Source organism: Malaclemys terrapin, chromosome 1 (assembly GCF_027887155.1).
Source record: "Malaclemys terrapin pileata isolate rMalTer1 chromosome 1, rMalTer1.hap1, whole genome shotgun sequence".
Lineage (NCBI taxonomy): Eukaryota > Metazoa > Chordata > Testudines > Emydidae > Malaclemys > Malaclemys terrapin.
The window spans coordinates 152,585,135-152,608,558 of NC_071505.1; the positions used below are offsets into that span (position 1 = coordinate 152,585,135).

The window sequence follows — 23,424 nt, forward strand, 5'->3', positions numbered from 1 at the left end:
CCAAGAGACAGAGGATGTTGACATTAATATTTCTGGGCAGAGAGTTAACTTTTCCCACAGTTGAAAATGGAACTGGAGAACTATAAGGTCTTGTTGTGTTAATAAAGCTTATATATTGCTACTTGCTAGCTTGCTCGCTCTCTCTCCTCACAGAAGGGACTACTCGCCAGTCTAGGATACTGTCCACTTGCTGGGCCTGTGTGTAAATTATATCCAGCTACCCAGCTTGTAGCACATGTGACTAAGCCTACCCCCCCGCAGCCCGCAGTGTGTATGATATAGTTACTTTTAGTTACACAGCACACCAGAGTGAGGGAAAACTGCCCTTCACAGACAGGTGGCTTTTAATACAGAGCTTCAGTTGCTTTGGAAATACACTCTGAGCTTCTCGGGACCTCATTTTAAATCCTGGTGATTTTGGCCTGGGCAGCACCTCATTTCTTGTGCAAGTCTTATCAAGTGACCCTGCAAACCGGTTGGGGGAGGGAAGAAGCTAGCCCTTAGCTGAACAACTCTTCCCACACCCCACTAGGTGTCACCACATTCAATAGAAATCTACAAGGAAAGTTTTGTAGGGGGGGACATGAGGACAATTCAACCTGACAGGAATTAACCATCTGTGCTTCTGTAAACAATGGAACAAATAGCATGTGGATCCACGACTCCAACGTACTGTGCATAGAGGGGCTCATTAAAGCAGTATTTTTAATGTAGTTTGGTTATAAATGGCCCATTTTTACCTTTGCCTGTATTATCCTCTCACTTTCCCCTTCTTTAAAATGATGTCTCATGCATAGGGTTGTCATTTATGTGCTGACTGCATTTTGCATTATTACATTTTAATGGTGTTTGAAATTCTTTCATTCGTATTCAGCTTCACTGGTATAAATTCAGAAAGAAAAATAATCAGCATATTTGTTATCACATGACATTTCATATCATCAGATAACTTTATACAGCTTCTTGGTTAAGATCTAGCATAGTACTTTTAGTAAACAGGGGCTTCAACCAAAACTTTCTCTAACAATGCCCCAAACTTAGGGCAGTCTGAAATTCAGATGCAGATTTTGCAGTTTAAGCCCTTTTGCACCCCAAATGGGAACTGTTTAACTGAACCTACTCCTTAGTGGGTTTGGATAAAGGGAGACCCAGATCTGTATGATCCCTGATTGTGGTTTTGCAAAACCATCATCATCTCAAATCCTGCCTTTGCATTAAGGATGTATGGGATGATCTAATACACTGTTTCTCAACTATTGGTCCGCGGACCAATGCTGGACCCTGAGATCTTCCTCACATGTTTAGGAAGGCAGTAAACTGGTCCCTGGTATCAAAAAGGTTGAGAAACACCGATCTAATAGATCTTTGGGTTTTTCCTTCCCACAGCCTCTCTAACTATAATAATCCTATACTATCTAATAGTGATTTCTACCCTTTAGAACAGAGTTTTGTGTTGGGATAAAAGTTGCTTTAATGTGGATGCTGTGGGATTTTTTTTTTTTATTCTTTTTCTCACTCTCCATTTCATGAAAATTCATTAATCTGTGACATTTAAAGACTCTGTCTGAGAGGTGTCTGGAGCAGCGGCCGGCTGCATACATCAATAGTTTCTTAGAATCTGGCACTCTGTCAATATTTGGGGGCCTCAGTAACAGCACTTAAATGCAGCGCCTGCCAGCCGTCACGCTCTTAGCATGTCTGTAAGAGTCTGAATGAACGGATATTAGCACGTCAAGTCCTTTCACGACTGGCAACACTTTAGAGACTAACCGCTTGGTAGGTATCTTACCTCCCCACCCCCCTCCTTTCGGGCTACTCCTCTTTCTTTGTCTGATGCAACTCATATATTTACACACAAATATGTATCCCGCAAAGAGGCTATTGTAAAACCTGAGGTCAAAGGTGGTGTTATGGCACGCTGTATGTGGAAATGGGTTGAGGCTAGGGCTGGCTCAAAAACAAGAATTCTGTTTTGAGAGAAATTTTGAGTTTTTGGAATTTGTTTTCATTCCATATTCAGTGAATCAGAGCAGGGATTTAGACCCTAGTCTCCTGCATTCCAGGTGAGTGCCCTAACCACCAGATTATCGAGTCATCCTCTTGCTGTTTCCTCAGTGAATATTTAAATATAGGTGTAAAGAGGACCCACTCCCACACGAGAGAGATTGACTGTAAAGCCAAGTAATCAGGGCCCTCATCTGGAATGTGGGAGACCCACATCCTCAGTTGTCCTTGGTCCCAGTCAGGCAGAGCAGGGCCAGGGTCCTCTCCATCTCTCATTTTCTGCTTTCAACCAGAAATTCAATCCTGGACTTGAGCACCCGTCTCAAAAAAAGTTTCCTCAAGCCTGCATGTTTCCATGAAAAATGTTCAGTTTCAACAAATGTATTTTCCAACCAAAAAAAAAGTTGCTCCAGAAAATTTATAACCAGCTCTGGTCAAAACTGTTGGATTTAGAACAAAATTAGGCTTACAGTGGAATCTGGGCTGGATGAATTGGAAACAGTTTGGATTTAGATTTCATGGTGCCAAAAATCTTGTGAGAGTTCAGCTCCAAATAGTGAAAATCTTGGACAAAAAACTCATGAGAACTGCTGCTGTGGCAAAATTTCAGCCAGCTCCAAACCGGAACTGGAAAATGGGCCATTTCTGAGTTTGAATCACCCTCAAAATCAAACCCGTAGGAGTAGGTTCAGAATCCACACCTTCCCCTCCTCTCTCCTTGCCTCCTCCACATTTCATAAAATGGATTTGAAGCTCAAGCCAAATGTTCCCAGTCACCTTTGTAACCCTATTGACATAGTGGAGAAGTACCAGGGGAGCAGAATATGGGCCATCATTTTTAAATTTATTTTTGGCATGGGTGAGAAATACAACAAACAAACTGATTCATAAACATCTATTCTATTGCATTTATTCTCCACTTCACCCCACCCCACCCCCTTTGCTTTGCTGGTGCACTATGAGCAGGCAAAGAGACTTCAACAGCTGTTATTATTAATCATGTTTCTTACATGACCCTAAGGGTCAACCAAAAGTGAAACTCCATTTTGCTGAGCATTGTACAAAAACACTAGGAGATAATCCTTGCACCAAAGAGTTTACAATCTAAGTAGACCAGACAGACGAGGGCTGGCTCTAGGATTTTTGCCACCCCACGCAAAAACAATTTTGGCCGCCCCCTCCCCCCCACCCGTTTTTTTCTTACCCCACCCCCGGCCCCGCCTCAACTCCGCCCCTTCCCCAAATACCCAGCCCTGCCTCCTCCCCCCAAGCTCTCAAGCCTAGGAGGGAGGGAGGAAGGGGGAGAAGTGGCGCGCGTGCTGCGGCCACTCAGAGTCTCCCCCTCCCTCCCAGGCTCTCAAAGCTAGGAGGGAGGGGGAGCAGCGGCGCGCGAATCAGCTGTTTCGCACGCCACAGCCGCTCGGGATCTCGCCCTCCCTCCCAGGTTTGAGAACCTGAGAGGGAGGGCAAGCAGCGGCGTGCGAGTCAGCTGTTTTGCGCGCTGTGACGCGCAGTGGCAGCAGCAACGGAGGTGAGCTAGGGCGGCCGGAGCACATTTTTAGGGGTGGCAGGGGCGGCATTCTGGCGCCAGCCATGCCGCCCCTAAAAATGTGCCGCCCCAAGCACCAGCTTGTTTTGCTGGTGCCTAGAGCCGGCCCTGAGACAGATGCAGGGTGGGGGGAGAGGTATAACACACAAGCGTAGTGAACTATATGATGGCAGTAAACTTCACTTTAGTGCCGCAGTTGTTGTTTTATGAGTTGTTGTTGTTGAAGGGTACTTCAAAAGAGATCTTCAAAAGAAATCAGCTAAATGAGAAAAAAGGGAAGGTGGGTGGGTGAGGAGAATGGGGTGGGGGAGAAGATTGTAAGGGAGCAGCTGTGGAGTGAAGAGACTGTGGGGAGGGATTAGAGCAGGGGTCGGCAACCTTTCAGAAGTGGTGTGCCGACTCTTCATTTATTCACTCTGATTTAAGGTTTCGCGTGCCAGTAATACATTTTAACGTTTTTAGACAGTCTCTTTCTATAAGTCTATAATATATAACTAAACTATTGTTGTATGTTAAGTAAATAAGGTTTTTAAAATGTTTAAGAAGCTTCATTTAAAATTAAATTAAAATGCAGAGCCTCCTGGACCGGAGGCCAGGACCCGGGCAGTGTGAGTGCCACTGAAAATCGGCACGCGTACCATAGGTTGCCTACCCCTGGATTAGAGCAATCAACCAATACAATTCAGAGAAAGTCCAGTCAACACTCTAGAAAGTTCTCTACCTGACCATATGCCTCTGCTTTGCTGCGTCAGCCCCTACCTACTGGAGTGTCTTTGGCTTCTCACTGCAGTTTTCCCTTGAAGGTCAGATGGTGGGTGGGAGGGGAATGAGTCATGCCACCTGGAACTCACCTCCTTTTCAATATCCCCAAATCACCTCTAATAACCCCTAGTTCATCCTCCAATAAGAGCAGCCAGCACCCCTAACCTGAAATCACATCACTCCTTCCAGTGATAACTAGAATCCATAACCTCTGCAACCCCTCAAGTAACATCCCAAAACACCCTTCATTGAACTTCCAATCCTCCTCCAGTTACACTATGAAAGACTCTACATGACAATCTGTTACTCTGCTGTAATAAGCTTGTGAGAGCGAGCCAGCACCAGGAGTAACTAACTACCCACTTCCAAATGTTCCTCCCATCACCTCAGCATTGTTCCTAGACACCCACCCAGGTACTATTTTTTTCCTCCAACCAGAATTTCATGTAAGCCCAACTTTCTGTTTTATCCCCAAAACACCTGAACCTGTTTATTTTTTTTTCACTTGCCTAAAACAATCCTGATACACCCTAGAAGGCTTTTGAATAGGTCTGCAGAGGTAATTAACCACCTGGTAACACTGCTTCAGGCAGGCAAGCAGCAGAGGGAAAATAAAGAGGCTCAGGAGCTCTGTGGATACTGGTGGTGCTACTGGTAAGGCAGCAGCAGTGGCCAATAAGTATAGACAGCCAGCAGAAAAAAGCTTTATTTTGAATTATAATAATTGCTCTTTTAGCTTAAGCATGGGAGGATGGATGGGTGGGGGAAACTCGCATCTTAAGAGGTTTGTTCACTGTGAATGAAAACCCTGGATGTGATATCACATTGCCAGTGATCAGCATGGTTTGTAAACTTGTAACAGTCCACTAGCAGGTGGCTGGGTGTGAGACTCAGCCTCTGGGGAATGGAGATTCAGAAGGGTGAGTTGTCTCCTATTATTGAGAGCAGCAATATGCATTTGCCAATTATGGAGTAGCAGCCAGAGGAAAATACAAGCAGGGTGGGTTTAAAACTTCAATGAAACTTTTAGGTGAGTGAAGTATGCAGGATCAGGCCTATGCCAGTAGACGTGTCCAACATATGGGTTGTTAGAGGAATTGTCTGTACTGTTCTTTCTCAGTCTATGCTTTGTTCTGCCTTATTGTCTCTGAGAAATAACACAGGAGCTTAGAATAACCATCCTTTTGTACCCAGGGAGCTTCATCTCAACATGTAATGGGGCACATTTTCAGCACTGTTTTAAAAACATGACTAAACTTACTGCCAGTGACAGACATTTATGCTCTGAAAATTCCCTTGGCCCAGCCCTCAGTGCTATGTGTTGCAGGTGAAGAGTTCGTGTTGTTGCTTCATTTTCTATTCTTGTGTTGTTTATTTTCTATCCAGTTCTAAGGACTTCGGCCCTGAAACAAGTAGGGATCCTGAGATCCATGGGGACTGCAAAACAAGTGCAAAGAGGCCTCTTTCCTTCAATCACACAGACTTTCTGTAGTGCTTTAGAGACATGCCTTCGGCTCATGTTAGTAACTGAATGGGCTGCAATTTAGCCATGCGCTTCTCATTAACACTAATGAGGGTTTCCTGGCTAATGCCCTGTGCAGAGAATTGGGAATACACCTGTTAGCATTCTGTTAAGGAGTTCTTCCTCTTTTAATTCAGGTATTTCTCTCTAGCTGGGAGGGCAAATGGGGTTGGTCCTTGGAAGCAGGGGCCCCATAGTGCTGAGAGTATCTTGGGATCTGCCTTGCCACTGTACAAGACCATGCTGGCCACTTGTTTTCTACCTTTTAAAACTGGGCTTGAAGAGATAGAAACAACAAGTTCACATTTTAGTTTTATTGTAATAAATTAATAAGATCATTGGTTTCCCCATGATTGTCAAAGATACAAAACTAACCTATGGCCCCTACTTTAAGATTGGACCACCATTGATGATTATTTGTATTGCAGTAGACACTAGAGGCTTAAGCTGAGATCGTGGTCCTGTTGGGATAGGCACTGTACAGAGACACAGTAAGACCCTGTCCTGAAGAGCTTACAGTCTAAGAAGATAGGACAGACACAGGATGGGAGGGCAAATAGAGGCACAGAGAGATGAAGTATGTTGCCCATGGGCAAACAGCAGAGCCAGGAACAGAACTGAGGCCTCCTGACTCCCAGACCAGTGCCCTAGGCACTAGGCCATACTGCTGTGATGGTTACACACTGTTGTATGTGATTGAATGCTGTTCCATGCCTATATTAATTATACAGCCAAACTCTGACTGTGTTGGGTGAAGGCGTGTGGAAAAGAGTACAGGAAACCTTTCCGTCTGAAGCACTACCAGAATTTTAGTACTTGAAATGCCTGAGCACAAAGTGATAAAGAGAAATTATGGTTGCGTATATCAGGGGCTCAACTATGACATCATCCTTCTTCAACACCTCTGTGGACTTCCCTAGTGTTCCAGGAGCCATTCTGCTGTCCTGAGCTTCACAGACAAATTGCCTCCAGCAACTATTTCTGGTGCGATACCCTTTGCTCTGTCCCACCTCGTATGGTAGTTCCTTGGGGCACAGGCTGTATATCCCTGTACAGTAGATGTGTACAGTGCCAAGAACCCAACATGCTATTCAACAATAATAATAGCATGCAGTACTGTACACTGGAGAGTTGAGTAGAGTGGGGAAGATCTTATGCCTCAGGCTCTTATATTTTCATTTTCAAATGTAGTAGTATTTTGAAAAGTATTGCTTACAAGTTAAAATTTGCATTTATCAGAGCTGCTCACAAATGGGATTTACAGCAAAGCTATCATTAAAGGGAAACAAAGCAGGAGAAGGAACAAAAGATACATTCTTAGCAAAGTTTGAAATGCAGACACTTTCAGCGTTCCTTGCTGCCGCAGGAAAGATGTCTTCCTCCTCTCCTACCACTCTGTCTCCCTCCCAAAAAAATAGGCAGGCAAGTGAGCAAATACAGGTTTCTCCCAGGAGACTAAACTGCTGATGCTCAAACTCCTCTTTATCTCTGGTGGTAGCATTTCCCATTGCTCCACATCAAAAATAATGATTTAGGGTTTCCTGCATGATCATTCCCACCCTGACTGAGATTTCCCCTAGTTCCAGTTCCAAATCACAGTGACTAGTTAGCTGTGTATTGCTGACATTATGAAGGGGACAGGGCCAGCTCCAGGCACCAGCGTAGCAAGCAGGTGCCTGGGGCGGCCAATGAAGAGGGAGGCGGCACTTCCGGCCACTCAGCGGCAATTTGGTGGCGGGGCCGTCACCCCCTCTCGGAGTGAAGGACATGCCACCGAATTGCCGCCGTAGAATGAAGCGGTGGTAGAGATGCCGCCGATCGCGGCTTTTTTTTTTTTCTTTTTCCTTGCTTCAGTCACTGTTACTTAATTTTTTCCCATCAATATTTGTCCATGAGAAATGAAACCAGGACATTCTTAAGCCTTCATTGTTGGGGAAGACTTGTGCAAAAAGATGGGGTTTGCGTCATGCGCTGAATGTGCTCTGTCTAGTGCACATTCTGATGCTTTCTGCAAAGGAGAAGAGACTGTTACCTGGATTGCATTGACACTCACTACCAAGAGCTTCATCCGGGGATTCGTCAGCCACAGTGCTCTTTTTGGGTGAAATTCGCTCCAGTGTTCAGTGCCTGCACAATCCCTTGGCTCTACTCAAGCCCCACATGAAGGGCTCAGGTGGATTGGGCCTTGTGTGGTTTTTCAGTAATGAGATTAATTTCTCCCTTTGAGCTTAGCTGTCTTAGTGAATTGCGAATGGAGAGGGCAGCCTCTAGGATAGTCAGTCTGTATAACCAATTAAGGACTTTGAAGAGTAGAAACAGACTCTCTAGCATATGCAGAATTCTTCATCATTCATTTCCCTCAGTTCAGTTTTTAAAATCATAATTTTAAAAAGCACTAATGCCAAACCTTGACCCAGTAGACCAGAGGCAGATGGATCGTCAAGCAGGGAGCAATGAATAAAATGTAGGAGACGAGGCTCATCCACATTCTCTCCAACCCTCTCGTCTCCTTTCTGATGTAGTAAGACTAGCTTTCTGCATAGTGGACTGTTACAAGTTTACAAACCATTTCCTCTTCTATGAAAGTCTCTCTCTGTCCTGTTGTTACCTCTGGTGTACTCTGACAACTCTGACCAAAGCAGCAGTCCACTCTGAACCATTGGCTTCCTCCCTCCTTTCCTTCTATCTTACTCACCCCAACCCCCTCGTGATAAATCTGTGGATGGGGGTGTTCACCGTATCTTGTTACTCACTGTTTCTTCTGTCCTGCCTGTGCAGCACAATTTGCTAGGTCCCAGATAATGGTGGAATTAGAGTCCTGAAGCAAAATCCAGATCCAGACACTTGAATTGACACAATAGTGTGCAGGGGGGAAGTTAGTTGATATTCATTCACATTTGAAAAGGAATTTTGATATGACTTTGTTCACTTTCCATGAAGATTTGCATGCTCAAGCTTTTGTAGCTAAAACACCTTTCATTCAAATGCCCAGCTATTCACCAAAAATGAATTTTGAATTATACGTTTGCAGTTCATTCTCTGTCAGTTAGTGTGTGCTGCTAATTTTAACAATACATTATGCAATTCTCAATTAGCTTTTTTAGGAGGTTGGTTGGTTTTGTAAATCACCCAATCAGAGACTCAAACCAATACCACATGACTCACCAATGCAGCACAAGTTGCAATTCACAACTTGAACAAGCCGCAGACTTCCTTCACTGAAGAAAATCCCAAATAATTTAGTATAAGAGACAGACAATGTCACCATCTTTTTGCTGACCATTCTGGGAAGTAGAAAAAAAATGTAAAATTTCTCAAATATTTAATTTATTTCAGATTATTCACTCAGCTCTACCAAGCATCCTGAATATTGAGGAGATTCACATCTCTTACCGAATTTCTCTGTTGTCCTGTATCTCTGTGCCAGGTCAGTTCAAAACTGGATCGCAACAGTCCCAAGCTCTAGGGAAATTTAGATATGGTTCTGGATTCAAACTTAGCAGCTCATGCCCATAGAACAGGATCCTATGCACTCAGCACTTGCTATTCTTTAAAATAAACAAATCAGTGGAAGGAATGTCTAAAGGCCTTTCAGGCATGTGGTTGAAAATAGGCCTATTAAACCATAACACTAAGTGGGTTCCCATAAAACCTCTTGACATCTCTGAGGCAAGAAGTGCCACTGCAGTGGTAGAGGATCAGTAAAGCAGGGTCTTGTGCTCTCACAGCCAATGACAGAGTTAAGAAAATGTTGTCATTATACTCGCCGTGCTGGGGAACTGCATGGAACTGCTGTTTTATTGGTGGTGGTTGCCCCCATTCCTAGGGCACCTGAATGTGTGTTTGCACTCCCTGCAGCTGGCCCCAACAAAAGGTTGGCCTAAATTGGAACCTGAATTGTGTAGTTCTGGGCTTACTTATTATACCCTAATCCATTTCCTTCTGCTGGCCTTGGGTATAGTGCTCATCTTCCTCTTATGCCAACAGCAATGACCTATGTGGATTAGTCAGCAGGGAGCTCTCATACCCCCTGGGTACATCTATGCTGCAATTAAAAACCCATGAGTGGCCCATGCCAGCTGACTTGGGTTTGCAGGGCTTGGGGTAAGGGACTGTTAATTGTGGTGTAGACATTTGGGCTCAGTGTGAAGCCCGGGCTCTAGAACCCTGTGAGGTGGGAGGGTCCCAGAGCTTGGGCTGTAGCCCAAGCCCGAACATCTACATCACAATTAAACAGCCCCTTAGCTTGAGTCCCATGACCCCGAGTCAGTCTAATTGCAGTGTAGGCATACCCTTGTACAGCCATCATTCCTGTTCCTTCAATCTCCATCTACCCCTGAACCATTATCTTGAGATACAAGTTGGTGTGTTTTTGCTCCAAGAGCAAGACAACCACAGTCTCCTCTGAGTGCTTCTCTCAAGCAAACAGTAAGACTGAAAATTGGGAGTTTGCCAGAAAACATTAGAAGGAGTAGCAGTGACAGGATAATGTTGGTATGAGTGGGAAGAGAACTTTGCCTTCCTTTTACTGCTCTTAAAGATGCTCCAAACATCTAGTATCCAAGTGCCGTAGATAGATTAGGGTTGGAAGAGACCTAAGGAGGTCATCTAGTCCAATTCCCTGCTCAAAGCAGGACTAACCCCAACTAAATGATCCCAGCCAGGGCTTTGTCAGGCTGGGCCTTAAAACCCTCTAAGGATGGAGTGCTTCTCCACTCTCCTAGTGAAATAGTTTTTCCTAATATCCAACCTAGACCTCCCCCACTGCAACTTGAGACCATTGCACCTTCATCTGTCACCACTGACAGCAGCTTAGCGCTGTCCTCTTTGGAACCCCCCTTCAAGTAGTTGAAGGCTGCTATTAAATCACCCCTCACTCTTCTACAGACTAAACAAGCTCAGTTCCTTCAGCCTCTCCTCATAAGTCATGTGCCCCAGCCCCCTGATCATTTCCGTTGCCCTCTGCTGGACTCTCTCTAATTTGTCCATATCCCTTCTGTAGTGGCGGGGGGGGACGGACAAAACTGGATGCAATACTCCAGATATGGCCTCACCAGTGCCGATTACAGAGGAATAATCACTTCTCTCGATCTGCTGGCAATGCTCCTACTAATGCAGCCCAATATGCCATTAGCCTTTTTGGCAACAAGGGCACACTGTTGACTTGTATCCAGCTTCTCGTCCACTGTAATCCCCAGTTCCTTTTCTGCAGAACTGCCACATAGCCAGTTGGTCCCCAGCCTGTAGCAGGACTCTGCACTTGTTCTTATTGAACCTCATCAGATTTCTTTTGGCCCACTCCTCCAGTTTGTCTAGGTCACTCTGGACCCTGTCCCTATCCTCCAGCACATCTACCTCTCCACCCAGCTTAGTGTCATCCGAAAACTTGCTGAGGGTGCAATCCATCCCATCATCCAGATCATTAATGAAGATGTTGAACAAAATCGGCACCAGGAGCAACCCCTGTGGCACTCCGCTAGATACGGAGCTGTGTACAACGGTACTCCTTGATATCCTCCATGCACACCGTGTTTATGTGCCTCAGAAATGTGGGCACATGGATATGGATATCAGCTCTTGATGCAATCCAAGTATGAGGCATTCAGTACACTGTAGAATCTCCAATTACTCTTCAGTATATGCAGTGTTAATACACAGAGCCAAGTACTAAGAAGGAGTCACAATATTAAATGAATAGCATGAATTATTTAGAAACAGTTAAAGGAACTATATTTTCAATAACATTGGCTTTAAGCATAAGTAAGTCAAAGAGCTGCTTTTCCTTTGCAACCTCAGCAACTCATGGGCCGGCCATGTCTTCCCCTCTAACAGTGGAATCACGGGATCCCCCATTTCTGATCTCTCACTTCTAGTGAGTTGGAACACAAATCATGAGGCCACCCTTATTGACCACTCAGAATGTAGTGGATTTTGCTTATGCAGGAGCTCTTGGTATCAAATACTGTGGCTGGATTTTTAAAAGGGCTGGTTAATTTTATGACAGGAAGATATTTTTAACCTGTGGATAATGCTGTTCAACTGGCAATGTGTTGTCACAATTGGGTTGTATTTTCCCTTCCTCTCACCATCAAGTATTGGCTGCTGTCTGAGAAAAGATACTGTTATTGTTATTACTTGTATTATTGTAATGCCTAAAGGCCCCAACCAAGATCAGGGCCACAGTGTGTTAGGCAGTTTACAAACACATAGTGAGAGACAGTTCCTGCCCTGGAGAACTTACAGTTTAAATAAACAAGAGGGCAGGCTGGGAAATAGAGGCACAGAGGGGGTGAAATGACTTGCCCCAGAGCAAGCTGCAGATCAGTGTAAGAGACAAGAATACAGCCTGCCAATCAGTCCAGTGCCCTGTGCATTCTCCCTTCCTGACTTGGCTCCTCAGTCACTATTAGCGCAGATGCTTTGGTATGACCTAATCCGGCAGGGCTATGTTCTGTAGGTACACTGGTGTGTGGAGCTTCCTAAAGGATCATATTTTCCATAATTGCCAGTCAAGGAAAGTTTCTCACTGCTCTTTATGATCCCACTTTGTGGACTGAAGAATAAGGCCCCCTTAATGTTGGCTGGTGGCCATATTGATTTTGTACACGTTACTACTCCATTTTGTCACCAGAGAGGAGAGACATGCTTCGTTTTCAAAGCCTTGATCTGAAAGGCATGGTTTAGCTGGCTTTTCTTTCTTAATCATTGTTCAAAAGGGTCCAACTACAGAATTCTGTGATATAAATGGACATTCAAATCTACCAGAGGAAACATTTTAGATTAGTCTTTTTCTAGTCCTGATTTCTTTTTGGGAGTACGCTGCACTCTGGCGATCATCTCTTCCAAAATATCTCTGAAATAAAATATTTTTTCTTGGTTCCAAAAAGCTCATTTTGCAACTTAGCTTTGCATTACATGTATCACTCTGTAACAGACACCAGTTCCTGGGAGATTGTTGTAATCAGATACATGTATGGGGTGAGATTTTCAAAAGTACTCAGCATTAGCCAAATTCTGTTCCCATTAAAGTCAATGGGAGTTTTACCACAGACTTCAATTGGAGCAGAGTAATGCTGAGAGCTTTTAAAAATCTCATCCATGTCATAGAAGAGGTAGATGTCACTAGTGTTTGGCTTATGAAAATAAGACATGCACAACAAGAGGTGGCAGAGACAGAGCGCAAGCTATAAAGTTCAGATCCAGACTTTTCCAAAAAACGAAGGGGGTTTGGAGCTGGAATTATATATAGTTCAATCTGTTAAAGTTTGGATCTGAATCCAAATTCTTCCCAAATTTCAAGAGGCTTCTGATTGAAGGGTTTAGTTCATGGCCTTCAGAACAGGTTAACTTCTTGTACTAGTCTGTTTTCAACTACTGTGACGTTTTTTTTTCCCTGAGAAAACACACACATGCACATACACACACACTTTTGGGGGTGGGGGTATAATGTTTCTGTGTATACTTTGGTTTAGTGATTGCAAACTCTATTCTTGTAATAGGTGTATTCTTTTAACAGGTGTCCCTTTAAGTTTACTGTATACTTCCCAAGACATTGTGTTTTTTAAAAAGTATCCTATCATATTAAATAAAGTCTGGGTTCATTTTTTGTTGTTGTTTTTGTTGTTTATGCATAAATTGTTTTTGAAATTATCCCTCTAATTGTCAGTTTCAGGAAAACCTTTGATTGTCAGACTAGCAACTTTTTTATTTTTGTTTTCTTTCTGGTGCTTTTACCTTTTTATGCTATTTTCTGTAGAAGTGGTAATTATATATTCTGATTGTCATGTATGCAAAACTCAATTTGTGTATTTTATTGTTTCTTCTTTTCCCCCCTTTTCTTTGCATTTTCCCAACACCTGCATTGTGGATTGATGGCAAGAGCAGCAGTGGCTGGCACTTTTCCTCTACGTTGCAAGAGGGAGAGAATTGGTTGGAATTGCTTTCCATATAGCCGACTTGAAATGCAGCATTGAAAAGGTATCATCTCATTTTCTGTCCTGAAACCAGAGGTGAAACCCACAAGGAAATAGTCATCTTGGTGCCAAGCCACCTGTTGATTCACACCAGAAAAGCCATTGGCAATACATTCCTAACTGTATCCAGTTGGAACGGTTGAATGCCTGACATCTGTGTACCTACAGTATCTGTCTGTACCTATGCATCAGGTACACAGGCTAATTCAGTAGCCTTTTGCCTGAAAAAACCTGGGTTCATATTTAGGTTAAGGCAGAAGGGAATAGAGTTTTCTGGTCTCAGTCTAGTCCTTTGATTAGTCTATTGTGTCTGCTTCACATCACCAGTGCACACAATTTGGCATGATTGTCAGTCATGTCTCAGTGAAAGCCCATTTCTGAAATAGCATAGGGAGTTGTAGGACAAACTGAGTTTTGTCGGCAGAGTACTGCGTGGCGAGTACAGGACTGAAATAGCAAGGGGTGCTGCAGAACAGGATTGATTGAGATGCATTAGCAGAACTGCGTGAATAGCCCAGGACTGAATAGCAGGGGAGGCTGCAGGTCAGGACTGAGGTGCATTGGCAGAGCTGAATGATGGAATCTTGCATAGTGTCAGCCTGCACAATGCCCAGTTCCAACTAGTGCTATTGGTGCTTCAATTTCTGGTGCACTAGAATTCACCATATCAATTCAAAATTAAATTAAAACAAAATCCTTTTCTCAGACCATCATGCACACACCCACTTACCCAGTGTGGTATGTATGTAATGCAGATGACGACAGTGCATTTAAATTACATTAAAGCTCTGAGCTAAATCTACAAAAACTAATCAAATTCTGAGTTAAGCGATTGCTAGCTCAGCCTTTTTTGCGCTTACACCTTTTAGTATACATGTTCCTATATGTGGGTCTCCCAGAGAGCAATAGCGCTAGAAATTATGGGTAACTTGATATATAGAACCAAATTCTGTGCTTGCTTACATGCTGTACAGCTCTGCTGAGGTTTATGGGAGGACATGAGAAAGCGCATAATTTGGCTCATGGTATTTATATTTATCCATATTGCTTTGTGCTTGAGAGATGAGTATTTCCTGTGAGTCTGAAGCATTGTCCAGTGTTGTGCAGCCATCCCATACGTATCCTTGGTGGGATATCTAATCTGTTGCAAAACAATGTGGCAATGAGAGTGAAGCTGCACAGTGATTGGGCTATCCTGGGCTTTCCAGACCGAAAAATCAAGTTAATATGGTTATTGTCCTCCAAAGCCTCCCTAAGGCTGAGACAAGACACTCAAATGCATTAAAAAGTGCACTATTCATTTATGAAGTTTGCCATCACAAATATTTTATGACAGAAGGACTTCATAGCCTGCACTCTAACATGGGCTATCCCACATACTTCAGATCCAGATTTCACAGATGTTCACAGATGGGTGGGTAGGATTAGATCTGGTAGGAGTGATAAGGCCCACTGAAGTTCGGGGATGTCCAGAACTAGGGTTTTTGATGATCACATTTCTAAAAACTAACCTCTAAATTCTGTTAAGTGCCCAGTCAAGTTTTAACTGCACAACTCTTATTAATGTCAGGGAGTCTCTGAGCTAATCAATCCCCAAACAATTCTTTCACCATTTTTCTCCTAAGCACCTTCCTTTCAAAAACCTGTGCCCTGCTGTTCAGACTAACATTTGGCCTATGGATTAACTTCTGTGGGTGTGTCATGTGGCAGGTGCTGACTATGCTTGCTGTGTTGACAGGAAAAAATAATAGTAAGAACATGTTTTGTCACTAAAATAAGCCAATGTGGTATGGGATACATACATGGGGCAGTCATGTTTTAACTCCATTGAAGTCTGTGGATAGGCAACATTCAGTGGTTTTGACTTCAGTGGAATTACACCATTGATTAATTTTTAAAATTGTTGTGTTTTAGGCGTTTTTTTTGTTCCACGTTGTGTGATGAATACAACACGTGCTTTATTTTGCTGATGTCACTTTGCTCATACCAACCACTTCCACAAAATTAATGCCTAGTGTATTAATGAATTGCATTTCTGAAATTCTTCCATTCCGTTTATAATGTAATCCACTTGAAAGACTGTGCTGCTTGCAAAATTTGAAATTTCAAAATTGCTGTGTACCTTCCTGACAACCAATATAATTTATGTCATGTTGATGAGCCTGAGATATTTCTCAATGTTAGCCTCCCGGGAACAAGACAAGGAGGAGGAACTTTTGACTGATCTTGTGGATGCTGCTGGTTCTAAAACCTCTTATTTGCTGGAGTTCTTAGAAGTTTTTGATTTGTTTTTCCTCTGTCTCTGACCTAATTAATTTTATGGGACGTCCCCATGGACATAATTTATATGACAAATGAATTATATTAGCAATTGCTGTCGTGGTATGAAGCCCCTCGTTTATGGTAAATTTAATGTGCTCCTCCGTTCTTTTCTTTTGTAAACTGTGATCTATCAGCGATCATCTGTTTTCTTTATTTTTCAGATAATTTTGATTGCATAATGTCTTTATTGCCAATATAAAAATATGTAAATTTATAAATGCAACGAGCGAAATATTATTGTAATTCAGAATTGGCTGGCACAAAAAGCCTCTGAAATTGCACTAGCTCTACATTTTTGGTTGTTTTTTTATGGCTGATCCAGTTGAAATATATCTTTGTAGAAAAAGAATCAAATCGTATTTCCATTCTCAGCCTACTTGCCAGTTTTCAGCTTGGTGCAACATGAAAGGATGATTATTAATCCCCCCAGAAGAGAGTTTAGTAAGGGAAATGCTGACATAACCTTAACTAAGCCAGTGCCAACATGAGCTGCAATCATTTCATTTGCCCCATTCAAAACTGTCCCACTTACAGGGCTCCTATTAGTGGTATTGTTTAACTCTTTCAAGCCAGTGAATCTTCACAGCCTTTTTCCAGTAACAGTTGTGTGGTAATGTGTTTTGAGCCAAATTCTCCCATCTTATACCTGTGCAATTTCACTGACTTTAATGAGGTTACATGGATGAAACTGAGAGTCACATTTTAACATTTCTCCCTAAGTCCCAGTCCAACTTCTGAAGGATTAAAGGGGCACCGGGTCTGCTTCTGTTCCTATTGAAATCAACTGAAGTTTTGCCTTTGATATGAATGGGATCAGAATTGGAGCAAATGTTGTGCAGTTTAGGGCCAAAATATATGTTTTGTGTGGGAGTTTTTTTTAAGGGCAAAGGGATTTACAAAACATATATAAATATAAATGTTTTCATGTTTTTCTAAAAATACAATGAAAACAGTTTTTCTTTGGATTTAAACATTCCCCGGTAGCGCTGCCACATGGTGCTTGTGTGTGAGGGCTGGAAAGAGAAACTGGCTAATCTAGTTCCTCTTTCCAAGGTGAATGAAGGGCAGAAAATAAACAGCTTAAATGTGGAAAAAGTAAATTAGGTCTGTAGCACTCCTTCACTTTGAAATATCTACAGTAATATATGTAACACAAGTAAGGAAATTTAATTCCTAAATGAAAGGACTGGTCTACACTGGGGGACGGGGGTGAATCGATCTAAGATACGCAACTTCAGCTATGAGAATAGCGTAGCTGAAGTTGACATATCTTAGATCGACTTAGAATCACTTACTTCGCGTCCTCGCTGTGCAGGATTGACGGCCACCGCTCCCCAGTCGACTCCGCTTCTGCCTCTCGCCATGGTGGAGTTCCAGAGTCGACGGCAGAGCGATCGGGGATCGATTTATCGTGTCTACACTAGACACGATAAATTGATCCCCGATAGATCGATCCCTACATGCCGATCCGGCGGGTAGTGTAGACGTATGGTAAAAGTGTTGAACAGAACTTAAAATGCAAAGATACTTTGGAAGATAACAGTAAAGCCAATCCTGGTTATGATTCAGGAAATCACCTGAGCACATGCTTAAAGTTAAATGCATGCATAAGTGATGTGCCATATTGGGGCCTCTATGATCCATATCATGGAGCTGGGCAGAGCTCAACAAGCAGGCCTGATTCAGTGACCATGGACTGTAATATACATCCTCAGAAGGATTCCTGGAAAATGCCTTGGCAGTCGTATACTAGTTAGATGGTTTGCAAAACATGCTCTGGAGGATGATAGCCATTGGGACCTTGTGCATGGAACATAACTGAAAGGACAGGATGATGTCTAGTAGTTTTCGGTTCTATGTGTGGTTAATTTTTTATTGATTTTCATAAAGAAATAGACAATGAAAAGTACAGACAGTTTTGTTTCTTTTTTTCTTATTTTCTATTGTTTATAGAGACCCCTAAGAAAGCTCAAAATAAAATGACTTACACTAGCAGGTTTGTGGCCTGTAATAGGGTGTTCAAAAGGCTGGGCGGTCTAGTGATTGGCGCACCTGACATCTGGCAACTTGCTTCCCTGGCAGAAGCGCCTCACTCCTTAAAGAGGAATAGTAGGGGGCCCAGGCCCTCCTCCTTCTCCAGGTCCGAGCCCAATGCCCTGGGTGAAGCAACACTGGCAGGATCCTCCCAGCAGAGAATCTAAGTCCGCTGCCCTGGACAACTTCCAACCTCTGTTTCTTCAGTTTGGGCCCTGGCCTCTGTAGCCCAAACAGTCTGTAGTGGCTCGACTCGAGTGACACCCCCTGGTGGACTTTTTGTGGCATCCAGCCCCAGCCTGATGTCCCTCTTGGTGGGAGCAGATGTAATATTGCAGGGTCTTAACTCCGTAATGTCTCTGTGGTTCAGTCACACAGTTCACTCACTGCTGGGTGTTCCTTGGTCTCCTCAGCAGTCTCCCTCAATCAGGGACTCGGTGCTTCTCCCTGGTGGCTGGCCTGGTTGTCAGCCTCCTAGTGATGCTCCCCTCATCTAGAGGGGCAGAGCTGTCTCCTGCCTCTTCACCAGTCAGCCCTCAAGTGAACCAGGTTCTCTCGCTTTCTTCCCCCTCCAGGCCTGGCATTGGCTGCAGGTATAGCGGGGCAGGGCTAGCTGGGCCCATGGACTCTCTTTAACCCTTTTTGTGCTGGTGTGAAGTTTCTCAGCCTCATCTCACCGCCCTTTTAAATGTGGTAAAGACAGATTGCTCCCTGATCTCACTTTTTCTAGTGGTGCTTAACAGTCACATGATGACTAGATGACCTCCTGAGGTCTCTTCCAACCCTAATCTTCTATGATTCTATGACATTTTAAAAGAAAGCTTCCTTATTAAGATTTTCTTTCTTCCTTTCTTCCTCTCTCTACTGTTGATTCAGAGGACAAGATAACAGTATTATTTTAGGCCCTATACAAATATCTGTTCTGTTTTGAGGTGGTGGGTTATTTTATTTTTTCAAGATTGAATTTCAGAACCTTTTGCTCTCCACTTGCCCCTGCATCTCTCCACCATCCTAAGTTAAATTTTAAAATTGGTGAAAGGTTCTGATGTTCTTGGCAGAACTTTAAAGCAGTTTCTGAGTTATCACAATTTCTCTTTCCCTTCTTTGGTAGAGTCCATAGTTCAAGATATTCTGTGGACTGCAGCTATTGCCTGCTAGCATTTGAAGGCCTGTGGGAAGGCATAGGACATGCCAGCAGCTGTCAAGCTTGACCTAACATCTATATTGTTTCTCAGTTCACTAAGGGAGATGAGTGGAGCAGATTGTTGAGCTTTGCAGTATAAGAATGTGGTCACGATTTCAAGGAACAACTGCCCATCTGTCTCTGGAGTCATTTCTGAGTGCAGTTTGTACTTCCTTTGGGAAGGTGGGGAAGAGGAGCTTTAGAGATTTTTAAATGAAAAAAAATAAGTCAATGGGACAAAATCATCTATTGGGTAAAATCCATTGACTGCAATGAAGTTACACCAGGGATGATTGTGGCCCAGTAATTCCATGGTGTAGAATTGTACACCGGACAGGCTCTGACTGTGATGGCCTTATGTAGTCAGTGCTGTTGTTTCTTGAAATCTCTTGATTGTGTGTGGTCCCAGAATTGCAGTATTAATTGTACTTGTAGCATGATAGCATTTCCTCCTGAGTAGGATTGCTACTGAACACCTATCCTGAGATTGCCAACATTGTCTCAGTTTGTCAGGGTGACCGCAGAGCCCATAAGCACAGTTAGAGATTACTTTAGGGAGTCCTGAAACATAATTAGAGTGTTGATGTGTGTGACACCTTGGAGTGACGTTTGAAGCATAGCTTTTTCTGTCTGCCAGGCCAATAAATAATATCCAGTGTTTCCATTCGTGTAAAACATAACAAGTAAGCAAAATACACAGATAAATGTTTTTCTTCAACTACATGGTTCAAAAATCTTTGGGCTAAATTTTAAATATGACATGGTGGTGTCTATGCACCGAGAACTGTCAAATTGCATGTCAAATTGGGCAGGTAATTTTACTAGTACACTTATTATCACTTCATAGGTGGCACTTAAGAGCATAAACTTTATTGCAGGCTAAATGAGAGAGCAAAGATAACTTGGCAATCTTGGATCATGGTGATCTAGTGAAGCAGGTAAGTATGTATTAAAGATAGAGAGAGGAGTGTCAGCTAGTAGGTAGCAAAGGGCCAAGAAGCCAAGATTTTGGGGTTCAACTCTTGGCTCTGGAAGGGAGGGAATATAGCTTAGCGGTCAGAGCAGGGGACAGGAAGTCAGCACTGGAGCTGTGTAAATCTCAGTATTTTCACACTAAAGGGAATTGTGCACAACCTTCTTGGTTTTTATTCACACCTCCTGGGGTTTGCTGTGAGTTTCAGGTTCAGACAAACCTAAAAGCCCAAATTAAAACGCAGTTGAAACCACCAAAGTTTTCTTTTCTTTTCTTTTTTCCAGGTTGAAGCAACTGAATTTCACATAGTTTTGATGCAAATCTATACCTTTTTGCCATATTCATTTGACACTGGGCCTAGATTTGCTTGTAAGGTTTGTGATTCTCTATAAACCTGATCTAAGAAATATTCCCATTGATAATGAAATCCCAGACCAGGCACATTTCACCAGGCTTTGAGTTTTGAAACAAAAAATTGGTCCAGTTCTACTTAGGACTAGCCATGGTTCTGATCCAAGTCCCATCTCAACCGCCAAACTTTGGGAAAGCACAGATCAAAACTGCTCAGCTTGGCCTATCACTGCAGTGACCCCAAATGCTGGGAAGGTCAGATTCAGCTCCAGCTTTCTGCAGCTCTGGCCCATTTGGACTTGGAAGTTCCCCAACCCCCTGACTTCTGTTCCCGCTTCTGACACACTAACTGTTAGTATGTCCTTGACCTTTGGCCTGGTGCTCCTCAATTTCTCCCATCTGGCAAAGGAGGATAATGCTTACAAGTAGCTCATCATGTAGTGGTGAGGCTTAATTAATGAATGTTTGCATAGAGCCTTGAGATCCTTGGATGAAATTGTATAAGGGCATTATTATTGCTATTGTTATTAACTATGTGCTTAAACCTAGACAATGTATTTGCACATGTAAGTAATTATGATGCACTTCAAGGCATTCTGTTTGTAATGCTTTGCTTTCCATTTCCTACAAATCAAATTACTGAGGGATAGATTTGATTTCCACATCATTTTGAAAATATTTTCTTTTTCTTTTTTTAATTTCCTTTGTATTAATTTTTGTCAAAGTTCAAAACACAACCCACTGTGACTAAATGCATAAAACCAAACAACCCCCCCAAAGTATAATAAAATTAAAGACAGCATAAGATGATATGCATTCAAACAATATAAATCATACCTAACAAACATGGTTGTAATAATATACCTTAGCCATGTCTGATCCTCTAATAATAAATACTTATTCAGAGTACAAATAACTTATTCTTTTTCCTAGAGAGGGAGGGAGAAACAGACCCCACATTCAAATTATATCTTGCAGTCTAAATAAATATGAAAAAGTTGCCAAATCTTATAATGAAAATATGAGATTGTTGGGATTTTTATATCTTTTAGCAATAATAAGACTGAAGAAAGAAGGGCAGCTTTTACTGCTAATACGGGGACCGATCCCATAGCCTTTCCATGAGTAGGCCTGCTTCCTTCAATCAGACTGCTCATGTGTTAGACCCAAAGGCACAGGCTGAGGTTATTTTTAATGCTTTTTTCATAACACCAAGTATTTCAGAAGTGTAGGTTTGACAAGCAAATTATAATTAATATCTGTGGCCAGTTTAAAAAGATTGCTACTAAAGGAAAAATTGTTACTAGAAGGTAATTAATATTTTCATCACAGCATCGAGTACAAATAGGTTTTTGTCTTCTTCTCATTTTCTTTCTGATTACAGAGGCAATTATTGTTTGTGTAAAGGAATAAGATCATCTTCCCTGTCCCTCACTCTGGCTACATCACCTTTTTTTTTAAATTCCCCCTCTGCCTCCCTCTGTTTCAGTTCAATTCATTTCCATTCTAGGAGGATTCATTGGCATGACAAGTTATAGAGGTGCTGCCAAAGTAAAAGAAAGTCAGTCAGCCATCCACCCCTCCTCCCCCATATATCTGTGGAGGATAGTATGACCCAGGGTAACACCCTGTGCTTGGGGTTTGATTCCTTGTGTCCCTTTATCATTAGTGCTCATTCCTGATCTGGGAGCATAATGCCACCTTTGCCATCTCTCTCCTGTCTCCCTGGCTTAGGCACTGTTTTGCCTCATTGCTTTCTGATGAGAACTTATCTTTTATGATTCCTGATAATTGGAGGAAATATCTTTCTCACACTTCCTCCCATTAGGGACTTTGGAGTAGAAAGTCTCCCTTTGTGTCCATCTCTCCTTTGTCTCAGTAGCTGAACAGTCTCTCATCTCTGATTTCAGACTGTGGTTTGTACCTGTAAGTTTTCACCTCTAGATTGTGGTCGCTGATTTGGTAAGTGTCTGCTCTAGTTTTGCATATTTCATTATGGTGAAGAATCTGCTATTGTGATAGCCTGGGAGGTAAGCTAAGAGCTGCCTAACTATGCTCTAGTCTGTTATCATTTGATCCCTAATCCTTTTAGGATTCCTTGACAAGGGGGTGGGGCTAACTCAGGGAGAGCAGGGTTTAAAAAGACAGCTCCTAGTGACCAGGTGCACTAATGAACAGGAGTAGCAAATGGGAGTTTTGTGAGGGAGCGCGAGAGTCAGATATGCCTAGCAAGCATGTGCTAAACTTAGGCCAATAAACACCCCATCCCCCTCCAAAACAAACAAAAACCCCTTCAGTAGTAAAAAGAATACAGGCAGAAGTCCAGCAGCAGAGTGGGGTCTATACAATTTATTGCACTCAATGCAGCATGTATGATTACTTGCTTTATGGGCAGATGGCATATATGTGCATTTCAGTTCAAGCAACTCATGGCCCTCAGAAACCAAGTACAGGCTCTTGAGACCAGAATGGCTGAACCGAAGGAATTAAGGAAGACAGAGAGGTACACAGAGGAGACTTTCAGGGACATAGTAAAGGGGACCCACCCTCAGTCTGACAGCCTCTGTGCTGTTGAGGAGGAAGAAAGTCTTGAGGCTGGAGAACATCAAGCTGGAGTGAAGTGAAACAATCCCATAGTTGGGATCTTCCTTCCATATGACATCATGGTATCCTCTTGCACTGAGGATACCCCTCATGGGTAGGGGAACCAAGTTATTTGGAAGAGAAAAGTAATAGTAATGGGGGATTCGA

At 42.8% G+C, this 23,424-nt stretch overlaps 1 protein-coding gene across 10 annotated transcripts in view; it reads left to right on the forward strand.

The window, feature by feature from the left end:
- The window catches only part of ZBTB20 (zinc finger and BTB domain containing 20), a 625,639-nt gene that overhangs the window by 397,207 nt on the left and 205,008 nt on the right, over nt 1-23,424 (forward strand). For 7 of the 10 annotated variants that reach the window (XR_008446640.1, XR_008446641.1, XM_054043665.1 and 4 more), the window contains one exon: nt 13,722-13,814. The exons of 2 other annotated variants lie outside the window; for them this stretch is intronic. The gene's annotated coding sequence lies outside the window, so the exon portion shown is untranslated. Of the gene's footprint in view, nt 1-9,181; nt 9,265-13,721; nt 13,815-23,424 lie in introns of those variants that run through there. One more of the 10 variants, XM_054043712.1, reaches the window with a different exon arrangement.